The 11,142-nt window shown below is 37.9% G+C and overlaps 1 protein-coding gene across 2 annotated transcripts in view; it reads right to left on the reverse strand.

Moving 5' to 3' along the window:
* The window catches only part of LOC115010099 (tumor protein p53-inducible protein 11-like), a 28,399-nt gene extending 21,002 nt beyond the window's left edge, over positions 1-7,397 (reverse strand). The window contains exons 1-2 of one of the 2 annotated variants that reach the window (XM_029434509.1): positions 7,237-7,388; positions 3,489-3,601 (exon numbers count right to left, since the gene is read on the reverse strand). The gene's annotated coding sequence lies outside the window, so the exon portion shown is untranslated. Of the gene's footprint in view, positions 1-3,488; positions 3,602-7,236 lie in introns of both variants that reach the window. The other variant, XM_029434510.1, reaches the window with a different exon arrangement.
* Between the last annotated feature and the right edge of the window lie 3,745 nt (positions 7,398-11,142).

Genomic DNA, 11,142 nt, shown 5'->3' on the forward strand with positions numbered 1-11,142 from the left:
TTTTAAAATACACCAAACTGCTCTGTGCATCGTTGAAAAATGAAGAACCTTGTCTAAATAAATGATAGTCTTTAGTTGAATATGTATATCAGGAACTCTTTGCCTTAGACCGTGTTGAGACAGACAGCATACAGTTAGACAGATATAATGCTACAGACACCATTTGGTTGGTGACACCCAGCCCTAATTATGACTCAAGATTGATTACTTACACATTTTACACAGTGCAAAAACGTGTTGCCGTAGGTCAGGGTTAGAATGTATTCTCTCATGAGTCCTATTCTATCCTTGTATCCTCTAAGCTAATAGCTATCTCTGTCTAAAATAAAGAATCTAATTTAAGCGTCATAGTTTCAGTGTGACTCTGAAGCAATGACCACCTTCCACAAACGGTGCAATACACACAGCTACATCCAAACCAACGCAGGCACATACCAATCTTGTTACTATTCAGACTGATGATCGGTTTGTCCTTCATTCGCCCACACTGCAGACAGAGTGCAAATAATAAAGGTTCACCGTGAAAGAAAATCAATACTTGGAACATAAACTTTCCTCTTGTCTGCAGAAAAATATAAGGCATTCTTTAAAAATCACAAAGTACCTGTAAACAGCATGCCATTCAGGTGACTGACAACATAATTTCAGTCATTTATTTTAAGAAGTCATTGCATCCCTTCTGGGAAATGACACAGTCCACTTTACGCAGACGGACCCTGTTTGTCAATTGGTATGAGTTTTGTCAAAACAACTCCTGTGTGTCTGTGTGTTGTGTGTTGTGTGTGTAAGACGTTTGATGCGGGGAAAACGTCTTTCCCCAAATGCATTCTAGCCATATTAGACTACCAGAGAAAGGTCAGACAGCTTGTCACTGAAATCGTGGGCAGAATTTGCTCCACAGCCTACAACAGCAATCTGAAATCCTGAAGCTAATTGGATCACATTTCACTTCTATAGAGGGAAAAAATTATAAAAAAGTAAGGCCATGGCCAGTGAACAAAACCTTTACTGAATTATGTGTTTTTGTTTGTAAACTTGATACTTGAATATGAATATTTCCATAGATAAAACCTTAACATTTCCAATTTAGGTCCAGAAAAAGGTTTTCTAACACAGGCCCATTACTGTACATTTGTATCACTCTATATTGTTAACAAATTTTCACATATGCCAAAGCCACCTCTTGCTAAATGGGAATACACTTACACAGCTTGCTAATCAGGTTTTCGCAGAGGATCACAAATGCCATGAGGGCTCAGCTGAGTTTACACAGAAACAAATGAGGGAATCAACCTATGCCAGTGGCGAATCAAGGCCTCAAAAGGACGGCTGATGATCAAGCATGATGAGGTAAATATTGAATCAGGAGAAAAGGTTGCATTTGTCTCCCGGCCCTATTAGCTTCAGTTTATTCTCTCAGCAAGAGCCCGTTAGTGACTGCATGGTTTTAATCTATTTAAAATGTAACTTCTCAAAAGCAAGGAGTTGCTCACTTCTCTGCCTCATTAATGTCAGAAATCCCATCAAAACCATCCATCATCCAAATAAAACATTAACAGTAAAACACTATCAGTGTTTCCCCTACCATTATCTTGGCAGGGCGCTGCGCCCCACCAACGGAGCCAAGCGGCCTGGCTGAAATTCAAGGTGTTTTTCTTTTTTTCTCGAATTAATTTTTTTTAATATATTTTCATTATTCACAACTCACTTTTCACATTGACAGATCTTTTATTAAATAAACTAAACACTTATGCTATTGATCTAATTTATGTGCACGTTTCAGTTTGTACTGTCTACTTTGCGCATTCACATTCTCTCCTTCGCTCCGTTTTGCGAAGGGCGGGGCTTCGCAGCTGACACACACACACACACGTGCGCACACACTTACACGTGCGCACACAGCTACAGAGCGGAAGAAAGGAGAGGGGAGAACTAAATAGAAACCGCGCCACGCACGCGCACGCAATCTCCCCGCGCCACGCACGCGCACGCAATCCCTCCAAAGCAGTAAACCTAGGGGAAACACTGACTATTAATGCTGGGCAGGTATGAAAAGCATTGTATTAATACAAATATATACAAAATATACATGGCAAATCTGAGAAAATGAGAAAGCAAAATACCAAATGCATGTTTAATGTAATTGATTATCTCCACTGCATTCAGATTAGCAAAACATTTCATTAATTTAATTTCAAACATAACTTTAATTAAAGCTTACAAACTTTAATAAATCTATAAATTATTGTTTGCACAATTTCATTTTGTAAAACAACACAATATGATCATATCAAGAAACACTATAATATTGACTTATTGCCAAGGCAAGAATAACAAATATTGTTAAAACCCAAAATAGTATGTGATGGACTTTCTTACAGCAGGGTTACCTACAGGAATCGTGTTTGCAGAAGTAGTACGTAAACGTCAGGCTGGTATCTTGTATGCACTGCAGCAGTGAGTTTTTTCCCCCTCACATCAGCTCCTTATTGTGACCAATTGAGCTGTCATGCAATGTGATTGATCAATCACATGCTTAGATTAATCAGACAGACTTATCTCATGTGATTATCAATGCCATTACTAAATAAATAATATTCTCACTCATTGAAAATGTGGCCTTTGAGGCTCCTCCTTTATAATGCTTTGATAAACCCTGTAGGTCAGGCTAAATTGGACCAGGAACATCTATTCTGCTGAAAAACAGAGCTGCTACTCAATTTATTTTTCAACCATATTTGACAATTTACACAAACTGTACCCAAATCAGTAGTTTTCTATTACAGTCACAGAGAACATACTTAAGTAAAGCAACCACTAGATACACAAGGCACGTTATGTGATCAATAATGCAGTACACTAGCAACACATGGTGGTTAAGTGGGAACCAAATGTTCAGTGATGAACTGCTGTTTAAAGGGAATCAGTGAGTGATAGAAAAAGACTGAACACCTGTAGGATAGGGATTAGGCAACCTGCAAAATGATGGCTCTGAAGCAATAAAGGAGAACCTATGGAGACATAAAGCTACTGCCTCAACTCTTAACATTTAGTAGCTGAAATATTTACATTTCTTTCCTCATACTGTAAGAGTTGATTCCTTCTAGTAAAAGGTTGTCAGGAGCCAACTATACATACAAGTTTTGAAAACGTTAGACGTGATGCATGAGCGCAGCTGAGAACTGAAAAGTGACTTTGTCCAAATGGCAAGTGGGAAATGTGAAACCATATTAAAAAACTCAAAGCGGACACAAACGGACACACAGACGGACACGGACACACGGACACACACAATCACAATGCTCCACTGTGAGCATGAATACGTACATAGAGTACAGACTCCAAACAACCAGTCTCCACACATCATAGCTCTCTGGACAGCTGACCAGCACCACCTGGTATAGTCCTCATTTATAGCCTTTTTACACCAGACATACCAATTACTTAACAATTATAAATCAATGAAACAAAACAAAACTTTTACTTACTGAAAAGAGATTCTATTGAATGTGGAGTTTGCACCTTGCTCCTAGCCCCAATTGAAGAAGATGATGCTGCTGATGCTGGAGCCACTAGTCCTGCGGGGTCCCCCAAAGTTCACCTGTCAATTCAAAATTATAGCATATGATTTAAAATCTAAAATGTCTCTTTTTCTCTTTATAGGATGCAAGCAAGTCAAATCAAAGATAGTGCCTCATGTTCTACAACATTACAATATGAAGTAAAGGGATTATCAAAAATAATGAATCCAAAATGAGATTTTGCTGAGTTTATGCAGACAGCTGTGAAATGCCTCAGGGAAATTACTTGCCAAATATAGACATAAATAGTCCACAAAGGTTTGATACCACTCAACAATGGAATTGCTTTTCTGTCTTCCCCAGATATAATCAATGCGTTGAGCAGCCCATCACTGCCATAAAACAGCAGTCTGAAAAGGAACATATGGTCTTCGCTCCTCTAATCTTGTGCACTGGAAATAAACAGAAGCACATCTGCTGTAGTGTCATTATTGAAGCCTATAGCAAACCCACCAGACAGTAGGAAATTAAAAGCAGAGGTGCCAGTAAGAAAGCCATCCTCATTGGCAGATATATTGCTGGAACACAGTAGTCCCAAGAGACAAACCAGAAGAACTAAATATAGCCAACCAATATTTTTTGCTGAGGTAACTCATACTTGTCGCTGTTTTAAAAAAAACATCCAAGTCGAAAATTACAAAAACAAGGCTAGTTGAAGAGATGCACATTGAGAGCTGTCATTGTAAAACGTTCCCGTTCTCTGAGAATCACAGATATAGTAAAAAGAAACGGCTTGAGGCAAAGGTCCTTTACAGCCACTGGTTTGGGAGAAATCACTTTGTGCTACTGGTTTTGATCTGTCAGGGACAAATGGGGTTTAAATACTACACTTACACTTACAATGGCCTGCATATGTACATGTACATTTGTAGCTAAACTAAAAAAATAACACTTAAAATTGTAATACTTAGTTTATTTCTGTAATTGGTGGACTATATTGTGAACAGAAGCGTTAATTAACTGAGGGGTTAAAACAAAAAAAGGGGTCACCATCTGTTTTGGCTACCCAGCATGCAGCTTGCCAAGAGTGTGTGAAGGACCTGTGGGACTGCCTAGGGGTCTACTCGGTGACGCTGCCTGCCTCAGTGCCTCTTTAAAAAAAACTACACGGATACACATAACCATATTCATACGCTGCTGCTTAACTCTCCAAGGATAATTTCACAGCCCCGTTCCATTGAGACCAAGTTAACTCTGTATCCAGTCTGGTGGGGTGCACAGGGGCACAGTACCACCAACAGTACTCCTGCTGTGAATCTGTGCCCTTGAATATGGAGATCATAATATAATGTCATATTGGTCAGACAGGTATTAAGGACAGTTGCAAGACCATGTGTAAAAATGTTATCAAAAATCACAATATGGACTAGTGCAATATCCAAATCCAAGAAGGCGCAAAAGTTGTTGAATGCAAAATGTGTCATATCATCATCTGAATTAAGTATTGTGGTACTGCAGAGATGTCCTGGCCTACAAATCGTACAGATTTAAGAAACAAAAAAATATGTGTTTGGTACAGATCCTCGTAAACAAAATTACAACATGATCATATAAACTGATTTTTCAATACAAATGAGAATAATGATAGTTCCCTCCAATATACCAATTCATATTGCAATTGTAATATCAGTCAACATAATTGCAATTAGATTGTTTTGTTATAATAATATGTACCACCTCTATGCTGTTGATTTGTAAGAGAAGTGAAAATGGCCACTTGAGGGTTGGTCGAGGTGACAATATTCTGCAGTCTGCGTTTATGAAGTAAGACAACAGTCTAAAAGGTCATCATCAGGCCAGATGTGACCCATTTACCAGAGCTACTTCTGCACTCTGAAAGTAGAGTGATACTATGTGCTTACATTGAACATATCCTAGTCTTAGTTAGTTTCCTATGGTTCAAAATTGCTGTAGGCTACAACAGCACAGCCACAGAAATGTTCAACAGACATTGGCTGCTGCCTACCCCACAGTAATTGTATTCATTGTTCACAAAGCTGAAAACTTTGTCACGATGGCCTGAACAGAAGCCCTGTTTCATCTCTCCCATTTCCTTGGCCTATTAGAAATGTCCGCCCGCCCAAAGAAGTTGGATGACATCTTGATTTCTGATAACAAAGCAATTACAGAAAAAACAGTGCTACTGCTGCCATTTGAGATTTAAGGAATGTACCAGCCAACATGTCACTTCCCTCATGTTATGGGCTTCTGTTTGACCCAAGCCAGCATCTTGGGTTAGCTCTTGTTATGTGTTGAAATGTTTGAAGCATTGCAAAACATGGGCAGATTGATGTACAAGCATGCATTAGGCAGCGCCGTCATATTAAAAAGGAACTGTTCTTTGTCCGTCTTTCCTTTAAAAACACTCAACAAATTCAGTAGTTAAATGATTGGCTTGGATACAGGCTTATATTTCATAGTAAATAAGATTGAGACTTTCCCTGCAAACTGCTCCACAGTAAGCTTAGCTCAGTTTACAACACTGACAACTTGACAGTGCTGCAGCATTGCTGAAGTGCACTTGGAACAAGTCTTGACAAATCAAACACTAACTTGAACTATTAGGTGTCAAGCTAACTTTTACACCAAATGATCTATTTCTCCCAAAACAAAACAGCAGCTCATTCCAACACACCTTTGCGGAAAGTATCTATTGAACTGTGTACACTGACACAAACTACTTTAATGTTTAAGATAAGTTAAGAACTTCATTGATCCCCCACAGGTGAAATGTACTTGTTCAGGAGTCAAGAAAGCAAAGGGGAGAAGAAAAAAAAAGTTATAAATAAAATTGAAACAAGACAAAAAACAAAAACACCTTTAGCTGATACAGGTATCACAAATGCCTTCACACAGCTATGATTCATGAAGGAAAAGTGCAACCAAAAAATGTAATACACACATGGTGTGCAGCATTGTGCTAGGACTGTGACAAACTGCTGCCCAAATTGGGCAATTTCTATCACTGAAATCCAGACATGTTGCCTCTCACTAACCCTGCCACTCCGGTTAATCCACTTTCACCTATTAAGCCACTCTGTCCAACGTGTTGACCTCTTTTTTTAAACATAAAAAACAAAATATATTCATTAAAAAAAGCTGTAATTTGGATTAATAAAGCAGGGCAGTCGTTACTCCCTAACGTTAACCTTTGCCTGTAAATGACTTCACACTTACTGTGTGAGCTGTAGCTCAGCCGTTAATAAGGTTAATGAGTCAAACTAAACAAAAAACACGATGATAAAAACAGATTAAGGTCTTCTATCTATTGAATACAAGCGTTTTCTTTGACGTTACAAGCCGTTGAGACGAAGGAAAAACGGTTTTGTTTTTCTTCAACGCCTTTTTGACAGAGCTGTCCACCACGCTCAACTTCGCTTCCCCAGCTTTTGTGATGTTACCAACAATTCACCTCAACTAATCTTACAACAAAACAACTTAAACAGCCGGAGGGAATAAAATATCTCTTCCAGAAACAGTCGATAACACACACACACAACGACAAGACTTATATTGTAGCTAGCCGTTAACTCTCCCAAGACGTTGACAGACACAAAACATAGCTTGAAGCATCTTAAAAGTAAAATTGTCGGCTAACTCGTGGGAAAGACAACAGTACATATATTAAAAAGCAGAGAATACGCGTGTAACTCACAGTGGGAAGCAGAGTGGTGTCCAGAGTTTGCTTCAGAGAGTAACGTTAGCTGTTATTACAGAGATTGAGCAGAGTAGATAGTGTGGTGGCTCATCGCAGCGCTCCGTGCTTTCTTCACAAACCCCGGAGCAGCAAACAGTCCAAGTGAGCTGGACATTACCGTAATAACCTGCGCTCACACCAAAGCGCACATTGGATTCCGTCTACCCTAATACATAGATTAGCAGTAGACCACCAGACAAACAGCTACTAGTTTCAACAGTTTACAGGCAGTGACTCAACATTTTACTTAAGTAAAAGTACCAATAATACAGTGTAGAAATACTGTTTCTGTTAAAAGTTACCTATAGGTCCTACACTCAATATCTCCCTTAAGTAAAAGCAGTGTTGGGATGTAACTAAATGCTTTTACTCAAGTAACCTACTGTACTTTAGAAGCCTCCACGTATGCCATACTTGTACTTTACTTGAGTATTTCTATTTTAAATGCTACTTTATACTTCTACTCCACTACAAATCAGAGGCAAATGTTGTACTTTTTACTCCACTACATTTATTTCACAAAATGAGTAACTCGTTACTTTGAAGATTTATATTATTAATATATCATATAAATCTACTAATACTTACTAATGAATTTGTACATTAAAAAAACATATGATATGATGCAGTACTATACTATTAATCTACTCAGTAATATACAAAGTATATAAAATGAGCTCCACATTGATGAACTACAACATTAAAAAGCTCTAATGTGTATGATATTATAATATTCTATAAAAAACATTTCACTTTGAAAGGAGCCATTTTGCATAATGAATATTTTTACTTTTGATACTTTAATTACAATTTGCTTATAAAACTGCTGTACTTTTACTTAAGTAACATTTTGAATTCAGGACTGACTTACTTGTTAAGTATTTGTTGACTATGGTTGACTATACTTTTACTTAAGTAAAGAATCTGTAGTAGTAGTAGTAGTAGTAGTAGTAGTAGTAGTAGTAGTAGTAGTAGTAGTAGTAGTAGTAAGTATTCACATCAAAATATTTGTAGTGGAGAAGAAGTATAAAGTAGCAGAAAATGGAAATACTCAAGTAAAGTGCAAGTACCTCAACATTGTACTAGAACAGTAATCGAGTAAATCTAAACCAAAACCAGATTTATTTGTAAGCTTATTTGAGGCCCATTGTCACGTTTCAGATGTCTATGAGTTGTGAGCAGTTCTGTCCCATTTAAATAGTTGTTGGAGGCCCACAGAGTAGTACAACAAAATCAAATCCAATATTTAGATGAGCACCATGAGAAAATGTATGAAAGCAATGAGATGTGGATTTAAGAATTTAACACACCTGTTTGGGAATTATACTCTTTATTTGACGATTATGCAAAAGCAACTGAGAAAAACTGTAAGATTCACTGCGGGCATTAATCACTGAACAATTTGTGTCTATACAAAAGTAATTGATTACTTTACTCCTTTTTTTAAAACATACGATAGCATTGAGCTGCAAAACAACCTGTAGTGCTAATTTTATATATTCCTGTCCGTACCTGCGTATATTTAGATTAATTTACATTGTTATTTATAATCCTCATTTAAGCCATTCCAATAAAGTACCTTTAAAGCATGTGTGCAGAATATTACCAGACAATAGTATTGTATGTATGTAGAGTTAGAATACGGTCCTTTGTTTCTATGTATCTATTGAAAACAAATGAAGAGTTGGTACAATACGCTGCTCCTGCTTCCTTAATATCTGCCCTGTATTTCAACATCCAGCCGTATTATTGCACAACAGTTACAGTTTAACAGCCTTCTATTTCAAAACGTTGTCTTAGGAGCCCGAGTGGAAAAAGGCTGGGTTATTTTTCCTTAATTGCTTTTGTAACAGCATCGAGGATACTCATGCAGGTGCGAATAAAACAAGCTCCTCAGCTTTGAACAGAGGTGCTGAAATATTGTTGTAGAAAGGACCTCTGAGGATTTGCTGGCAGAAGCAAAATAAAAGGTGTTGGAGGCGAAAGGTCCTTGGGGGTTGGCAGGAATGAGTAAAGCACACATCGACAAAAACAGCTTTTCTGGTAGCTCAAGTAACAGTCTGTACATTCAAACTGCAGGTTTAAGACAAACTCTTGTTTTTCCCTCTACTGTGTGACTCATTTAGGCTACTTCATAAACTCCTATATATTGAGACTGTCAGTGACAGTATCACATTTCTCATTTGCATGTCAGAGCGTTGACGTGACTCTTTGCTCAGACTGCGGACAAAGCTCAAGACTGGATGCTCTCAACGTTTCTTTTCATTTGAGCATCAGTTGCTCTATGTCTTTATTATAATCTTTTGTATATGTACAGTAGGTCAGTTAAAAAAACATATCCTTATTTGGTCTAAGTCAATATTCCTAAATTGAGGAGCTTTGAAAGAACATTTGAAATCAGGTCTGTTGTCATGTTTTAGTGGCATTTTCACCCACCTGCAGGATTATGACATCCGTCCTTCTGAGGTTTTTTTCGGACGCCGGATATCCAAGGAAAACAGTGACATTTGAGCCATAAAGGCGGTGGGTGGATGTTACAGATGAGTGGCTGGCAGGGGTCATTTGTGAGATAGGAATGGATAGGAGGTTGGGTAGACTGACATCAGAAGAGATGTGTGGGCACATTCAAAGGGAGAAGACATCCATTAATTCAACGTTTATTTATACAGGGTGGTCAAATTAGAGCAGCTCACTTTCTTTTGCATCGGTACCCTATGTGTGAACCTCCAGAATGAGATACTTCTGTACTGTTGAAGAGAGGCAAGATAAATTACCTATTTTCCTGGGTGTGCTATATAAATGTATTCTGAGGATGTGTGAAGTGTAGATGGTGTAACATGCATGTCCATTATATCATATGTCTAGGACTAACAAGATTGTAGAATGAAATTATGGTTCATTATTTTTGCTTTTATTAACATTTTTCAGTAACATTCTTAGCCTGCAGACACAGAAACGTGCACATGTGCTTTGAGCAATCATAAAAAATAGAAAAGATGGGCTCTAAGAAAGGGGCTGGTATGTGGGAGGAACATGTCCTTTGTCTTCACCCACACTCAAACCTGTCAAACAAACAACATTCTACTTCCACCCCGAACCTGCAGCAACCAATCGGGTGTTTGATTATTGTATATTATAAGAAATATATTCCAGTGAAACGGAAAAAACGCAAGAAAATCAGGGTTCTTGGTTAAGGCCACTGAATTTCACCACCGATGACTATGAAATCCAAAAGATTTTTGTCTTTTTGCCCTTTTTTCCCCAAAAATATCACACGTTCTTCTTTTAATATCCGCGAAGAGAAGCTGCAGATCGACTCCAAATACTCAACACCTCAGTGGACCTTGGGGACGCCACGATCTTGTTATCAGCTTCCTTACTGACGTTCCACTTCTTCAACTAATCATGTTAGACAGCCCACTTCATCTCACTTCACCTCGTAAGATGCCAGGCTGTTTTTATAGCGTAATCATCTGGTCTTAGAAATATATTAAACATCTTATCCTTCCCTCAAGAAAGCAGGGTATGCTGTTTAAGAGCAACATTGTAATATTTGTTTCATTTGAAGGAACAGATTATTCAGGCTTGCTGCCAGCAGGCTGAGAAAACTGAAAACAGTCATCACAACAGGAAGTCTGTGGGAAATCAAGACACTGACTTCCTGGAAAAGAGCAAGAATCAGCCAATACTGAACACAGACAATAATTCCAGGTGAAAGGGTGTGTTGAAGCAGACACTATGAATATACATTTATTAGTAGTCATTTATTAAATTAATCTGCAAGTATTTTGATCATTGATTAATCATTTTGAATGTTTTAAAAACTCTCTGATTCCAGCTTCTCAAATGTAATTGTTTTGTTTC

Source organism: Cottoperca gobio, chromosome 6, assembly GCF_900634415.1.
Source record: "Cottoperca gobio chromosome 6, fCotGob3.1, whole genome shotgun sequence".
In the NCBI taxonomy this organism is placed as follows: Eukaryota; Metazoa; Chordata; class Actinopteri; order Perciformes; family Bovichtidae; genus Cottoperca; species Cottoperca gobio.